Source organism: Cupressus sempervirens, chromosome 5, assembly GCF_028749045.1.
Source record: "Cupressus sempervirens isolate cs-2001-9-10 chromosome 5, ASM2874904v1, whole genome shotgun sequence".
Lineage (NCBI taxonomy): Eukaryota > Viridiplantae > Streptophyta > Pinopsida > Cupressales > Cupressaceae > Cupressus > Cupressus sempervirens.
The window spans coordinates 812524721-812532362 of record NC_143122.1 but is presented as its reverse complement, the minus strand read 5'-3'; the positions used below and the strand labels follow the sequence as shown (position 1 = coordinate 812532362).

Genomic DNA, 7642 nt, shown 5'->3' with positions numbered 1-7642 from the left:
CAAAAATATATGATTAGCACAAACCATAAAGAGTTCAAAGGATAATAATGCTAGATTGAGGTTCAAGGATAAGTTTGTGTGGTAGGGGATTGTATTTATCTTTTATTTAATCGATTGATTAATGTGTATGAACACAATGATTAAATTGAAAATATGATACAAAAAATGAAAAATAATAAGGTATAATATTGGATCTAATTATAAAAGTAAGTGCAAGATAAAGTAGCAGTAATGAACTCAACTTGAAATAACAAGAAAAAAATTGACCTTCATATCTTAATTTGAATATTGTCAAAATCATATGCATTTCTGGATCTAAGAATTTGATGCATTTACATGTTAACTATACTTCTTAAAGCCAAAAAGTGGATGACTATTTTGACTTTTAAAGACTGTGTCAAGATTTTGACTCTGTCCCAATAGCTCCAAATTTGATGAAATGTTTTGAGGACCTGCAATTGTGTCCAAAGATTTTGAATTCAAATGTACAACTTCTGATACTATTCTTGTACATAGAAAAGAAGGGACAAATATTATAGAAATGCATTTGCCTCAGTAAAACCCCTTATAGGAATCAACCTTGAAATGAGTTTGATATTGATAAAGGAAAGTAGTTAATGCCAACAAGATAATGTTCGATTCACCTTGTATGAAAAGCCCTCATGAATCAATGTATTAATCACTCAAAATCATGAAGATGATTGAATTAATTCTTGATATATAGATTAGAAACAAGGAAATCTTCACAAATTTATGGATATAAATTTCCAATCCTACCTATATTTAATGAATATAGGCTCGATAACCTCAAAGAAGGAGAGATAAGAATAATGGATGTATCTATCTTCTTGCTTTCTTCTAATATTATTTGCTTGACCATCATGGGTGAGAAGTTTAAAACAATGATATAATATTTCCTTATCTTCAATATATTATTAAGAAATGGAGACTTGGATAACCTAGATTGTGTGCTTGACTTCAAATCTTGAATCCAAATCCTCAATTGAACAACATCTTGAATGCTTTATGGAGAGCTTGTACTTGACTGATCTCTTGATTTCATGTTCATGTTATTAATAGTGATAGGAGAGAGTCCTCTTTTATGGTCATTTCAATATTTAGTTTAATTCTAGGCTTATCAACAATTTGGGAATCAAAATAAAACCTTGCCACCAAGCTCTGAACTAAATTTGGGCTAAAAAGAACAGAACTAATTAGTACACCTTTCAACTTGGTCCCGAGATGAAGTCAACATGTTGTACGGATTAACCATAGATAAACATAATAGCTACATGAAAATATAACCAATATCCAAAAATAATAAATAGGACATAAGAGAATATAAGACACAAGGATTTAAAGTTGTTAGATGAACCCAATCCCCATGCTATGTGTCCACCACCAACAAGTCCAATATTATTATTATCTAGTGATTATAATAAAAAATCCCTTATAGCTCAATACCACCATAAGAAGATATAATATCATCATACATAATGAAAATCCCTAACCCTAATACATTTTATACAAGCATTTGTCACTTACAAAATTAGGGCTAGAATAAGTTGTCTAATAGAAAAAAATAGCTAATACCTTTACAATAGTCAATTCATTTTTTAGCTTCGGGGATGTTGTCCCCCAAAACCCCACGGGGGCATTTTCCCTCTATTCCACCCTATAGTACAATAGGGAGTGCACTTGGGGCATTTCCTTAGGACCCTACAAGAGGCACCTTTCCTTGACCCTGTCTTGGGGGCGTTTCCCCCAAACCCCTTTAGAGATAATCTAGGGGGAAACTATACTGAATAAAGGAGAAAAAATAACCTTTGAGTCTGATTAGGCTCCACATCACAACACATGTTGACTTGATGTAGGTAAAATCACCTCAAAATCTTATAGGATCTAGAGGAGTGTGAAAAAATACAAAGGGATAGAGAAAAAGTTATTGAGATCAATCATAATAGTCATTTAGCCCTTGAAATCACCAAACTAGGGTCTATTAGGTCCTAGAGCCTCCAATTATGGGTGCAACATTTTAGGATGATTCAATTAGATTTTAAATGAAAAATAAAAAATATAATTGATTTTCTACTATATTTCAAATTCTATGCTATCATAAAATTAATTAGAATAAGGACATCATGAAATTACTTATAAATAATTAAGTTTAAAATGAATTATGAGTTTTTATTAAAGTAAAAAAATCATTTCCATTATTTGTGTTTATATGTCACTAACTTGTGTTGTCTCTTTTGTTAGAACTTATAAGATAAGGTTATGATGCAACCAAGATTAGAGAATCCCCAAGAGAGATGTCTAACTTTGTAGCTAGAGTGAGAAAGAAAGGAAATGCACAAACAAAGTTAACAAGAAAGAGAAAAAAAGGAATAATATTACTATATTGTCATAGAGTTGGTCTAAGAATATAGTTCATTACATCACCATTGCCAATATACAACTACATACTATTAGAAAAATAGAACAACATATTTAAAAATTGAAACTAAATTTGAAGTTTATTAATTCATCATTGGTAATTCTAATTACAAATATATAGAGGCATATGACTTCATCAAGATCCTATAATTATGCTAATACACATGACAAAAAACTATTACAATTGACAACAAACTAGATGTGACTGACAATTAATTAGAACTTCTTATTGAGAACTAACTCAAATACATCTACAATCTTATTTGATTAATTTTCTAACTCTCTAATTGTTCGAGCATTAAATTCTAACACCCCCTCTTAATGCTACAACATTAAACTAACATACAATAGGAGATACATTATGCATATTGTTTTCATTCAAAAACAGTTCTTAGACTAGTGAGGCTTCTTCAAGTCACTCCTAGCTGTTGGTATAGTCATACAACTATCATCCAAGTTTCCAACACTATTAGACACCATTTGCACATGAAATGCCTCATAACCCTTGTAAAGGTATGATGTCGAGATTCCATATTTTTAGGTCTCCCTGAACTAATGGACATCAATCCCTACATGTGTGTCTCATAGCCCAAATGAGATATAGTTTCTCCAATTTGTTAGCACCTTAAAATTTTGAGCATCCACCCAAACTCTACTATATTATTTCCTATTTTTAAAGCATTGGCTTCTTCAAAATATGACAAGGCCTTCATCTTCAAAAAAATCACCATCACCATCAAGATCTGGTGGTTCTTCACTAGGCCTCCTCTCCTTGATAGCTTCTTTTCTAACTTATTCCAATAGCTCAAAAGGTCTTCTAAAACACACACAATTTAACAAGAGGAGGGTTCTGATACCATATTAGAAAAATAAAATAATAAATTTAAAAACAAAGAAACTAAATTTGGAGCTTGTTAATTTATCATTGGTAATACTAATTATAAATTTATAGATTCATATGAATTCATCAAGATCTTATAGTTATGATAATACACATGAAAAAAAACTAACGCAATAAACAAGAAACTACTTATGATTAACAACTAGTTGGAACTTATTGACAACTAACTCAACACATCTATAATCTTATTTGATTTATTTTCTAACTCTTTAACTATTGGAGTGTAAAATTCCAACACATACAAGTTCATACTATATCATCCCTCAAAACTATAAAACTAACCTTCCAACTACTCCTAAGTACATTCGATAATCTATCATTTTTTCCCTACTTCATGACACCTCTTCCTTACACACCTAGAAATACTAAACTATAACCCCTACTCTCCTTATATATATGATTTCCAATCACAATTTAGCTTATCTAATCAACAATATCCAATACATTGCAAACATATTACAAATAGATAGGTTAGGACCCAAATTATAAGAATAACCCCCTTATGAATACATCACACCTCGAAAAAATAAAATAGGGTTGATCAAATGCATTAAAACATAGAACAATGTGCCAATTCACATCACAAGTCATGAATCTCCATCACAAGACAAGTCTCATCAACATGGTCATTAGAGAAGGAAAACCATAATAAGTTCAAACCAATCTTAAGATAACTTTATCTAGAAAAATGAAAACACCATGCGAACCTAGACCTAGTAAGTCCAACTTGCCTAGATCATGCCATAAGTATTACGTAAGAAAATAAGCCAACTAGATTTATTGCAATCTAAAACAATAAGAAACTACCATAGTGAACAATGAAAAAGATAAATAGAAAGGAAATATTTCTAGGTAATGGAAGATTTCCAATAACCTAAGGATTCTCTTGCATCAAACACCCCTAGTAAATAGAAAATTCTCACAAAAGAAGTTTATGAACATCCTACAAGGTCCCAAATGTAGATTTAATGAAAATTCTTCACCCACTTGTCATCCTCATTCGAAGTTCTAGTAATGCTCTGATTTTGCACATAATCACTCATGTAGAAGTTCATCAATCCTCAAATAGAAGAAATCCTCCAATAGGTATCCCACCACCACTACTAAAACCACATATTTCTTATCAAAATTAGTGATCCCTTTCTCCATGCCTATATCATCACTACATTTATCAACAAGTATCCACTTCATCTTTTGTTGTTTGAATCCACCTTTAAAATTACATAACTTTCAATCTATTTTCAAGATTCTATTGCTCATCTAATACCACAATACCAAATTTGATAACCTGTTGAAAAATCATCTTTTTATCATCCTCATTTCTTAAAATAATTGGTTCATATCTTCTCATTTATTCCTTTGGTAGCTTCTCAACCTTAGAAATCCCATTAGCCACCTATTACTGATCCCTCTCCTTCTATCCAAAATTATACTCTATTTTCCATCACCAACATGATGAAAATCTCCTCCTTTGTGATTAGATGAAGAACTTGATAATAGATCTCAAAATTGATCCCATAAAATAATACTTAAAACCATTACACAATCAAAACCAAATAAAACATTATACTAACTGTAAATTATAAAAAATGTAACATATGATAATATAGCCATGAAACATGGATTGTAATCCTTGCCAACGATTAAAGACTATGATGAAGGGCATCCATGTTGGAAGGAAATTAAATTTAAAAATTCAAATTTCTTTCACTTGTGCATTATAAATGGAATGACGAAGGGTCTAAGATTAGTAAATAAGAGTTGTTTTTCAATAACAATCGTGAGAGAGGAAGGAGACTTTAATATTGTGTAACCATTTGAGGAAGCATTACAATTATTTTTAAATGAGGTAGTATCTTTGGGAGGGTGTGTGTGGGGGTGGGTTGCATATGTTTTGGGAAGAAGTTTTTAACTTTTTCTTTTGTGGGAAAATTGGAGGGGATTTTGGGGGTGTGTAGCCATCCTTGGCTGCAAAAAGTACCACGTTGCAAGTTTTAGACAAACAAAAGTAGTTTTTTATTGACAAGCCAATAAACTTGGCTCATTATTAGTCATTGTCGTTAAGGCAAGATACTAATGTTTTTGGTTTCTCTTTTAGCATTAGTTTCTTTGTTGGGAATTGCAGAAGATGGAAAGTTGTGTCATAAACTATAGTGTTGAATGAAAATTTTGAATGCACTTTAGAGTTATAAATTCCTTTTATTTCTATTGGCTAATACCCATTTTCTTTCTATTCTTTTATGTTTTTCATGTGAGATTCTTTTTTATAAAAGGATTTTTGCGATGATAGTGTGGAAGAATTTAGGGGAAATAAAGTGTCATTCCCAAGAGATTTCATTGGGCAATTTTACTATGATGTGTTTTTTGTTGGCTTGCCAATAACACTCTACAGGCTGGTAGATGTGCTCTATGCACCTCATCTATGATTCTACATCTCACATATGCGCAACAACACAAAAACACATGCTATATGATTGCTCTTCTTAGTGTCAAACTTGCTACAATATTTTAACTGAAAATATGAACGACTTTTGAAATTTTTAATATAGGGTTAATATCAATTCATGTTATTAGCATTTTTCTATTGAAGAAATACCAAATAAAGATAAAATAATAAAATATCTTCCTTGCATGTTGCCACTATGATCTGGAGAACTTTTGTGGTCTTAAGGGGGAGAATACATGTTTCCAAAGGGGATTCACATTGCTAAGGAAATCAAGTACATTGGATGGATCCTCTTCAATTATTTCTTAGAGATTGAATCTCCCTTTGTCCAAACATTATCCAAATATGTGGGAGTATATCCAATTGTCTCTCATATTATTTCTCATGAATTTTTCCATTGCAAGAAAAGTATGAAGGTTGTCCCAAGCTTCTAGAAAAATGAGTTAAATTGCTTGCTGTGGATAGATAAATTGTTAGATTGTGGTGACTGATCAGGAAAGTACTGTACATACTTCATAAGTAGTGGGGTTCGGGGCATCGCCCCGAAAAAAATTTTTTTGGGAAGTAGCCGACATATTAAGGCGGGTTAATACTTGTATAAAAAGGGCTTAGGGTTGGGTATTTTTGATGTGTGGTGATACGAAATTGGTTCTTGCGGCGGTATTGAGCTGTAAGGGATTACGGATTGTAATCAGGTTGTAATCACTGGATTGTAATAAGATCGGACTTGCTGTTTGGTGGACGTAGCCCAGGGATTGGGTGAACCACGTTAAATCTTGGTGCCTTGTGTTCATTTCTGTGTGTTCTATTATTTTCTGTTATTGGTTATATTTGCATGTAGTTTTTATTTATGTCCGTGGTTTATCCTAACATAAATAGTGTTCCCTCTATGTGATCTACATATCTTTTGGAAGTTTAGCAGTTTTGAGTGAAAAGAAAATGGAAGAGCTTTCTCTAGGAGTGGAGCTAACCTAAAGAAAATTTCTATGGGTTGTTCACTTGAAATGAGGTGAAGCTATTTTTTATGTTAGTTTCTATGAGCGAATGAGAGAGAGGGGTTGTATAGTTTCATGGTGCCACAGTTAGAGGTGTTATCCCATCCTCCAATATCTTGTAATAGATCATATTAGCTTTTGGATGGGATTCACAAATTTAATGTCTCTCCTTCAACCTGTCTCATTTTAAATTTGTGAATTTATTTCTCATTATGATGATAAAGCTTGTTTTCCTTAGAAGCTTTTATTTTGATGAATGTATCATTACCTCTAAGAAGTTCTGAGTGAGCACATATTGTTAAAATTAGATCTTTGTATTATTTGTTCCAAACATTCAGTCAATGTGATAAATATAAAAAAATGTTAATCCATTAAGAATTTGTTGATGCTATTTTCTATCCCAATAGGTTTTGATTGACACAGTTTAGAAAATGGGCTTTGAATTTGTTTCAGCTTTGGGGTAGGGGTTTGACGCTTCTTCATTATTTTGTGTTTAAGGTTTGAAATTATTTTTTTGTTTTATGATTTTGTGACTTTTTTCTATAGTTAATGTCTCTTAGTTCAGAGAATTGGATGATTGAAGATAAAGATAATATAGTTAGTGGTTAAAATAGGAGTATAGAAATAATTGTATCTAGGGATTGTGTGAAAGGTTGTAGGTTTTATATTTTAATGAGCATCTAATACCTATTGATTATTTAACTAATACTTGTTGATTATTTAACTACTAGTAATATTTAACTACTACCTGATGATTATTTAACTACTAGCAATCTTTGAATTTCATCTAGATGCCCAATGACTCTCTCTTTTTTTTCAGCAATCCTTTTCTTTCATTTCTTTTGTATATTGCAGAAAGGATAT

At 31.5% G+C, this 7642-nt stretch overlaps 1 non-coding gene across 1 annotated transcript; it reads left to right on the top strand.

The window, feature by feature from the left end:
- The first annotated feature begins 7116 nt into the window (after positions 1 to 7116).
- LOC149558373 (small nucleolar RNA snoR14) lies at positions 7117 to 7196 on the top strand. The gene has a single exon (XR_016352526.1). It is a non-coding gene; the product is annotated as a small nucleolar RNA snoR14 (small nucleolar RNA).
- Positions 7197 to 7642: the final 446 nt, after the last annotated feature.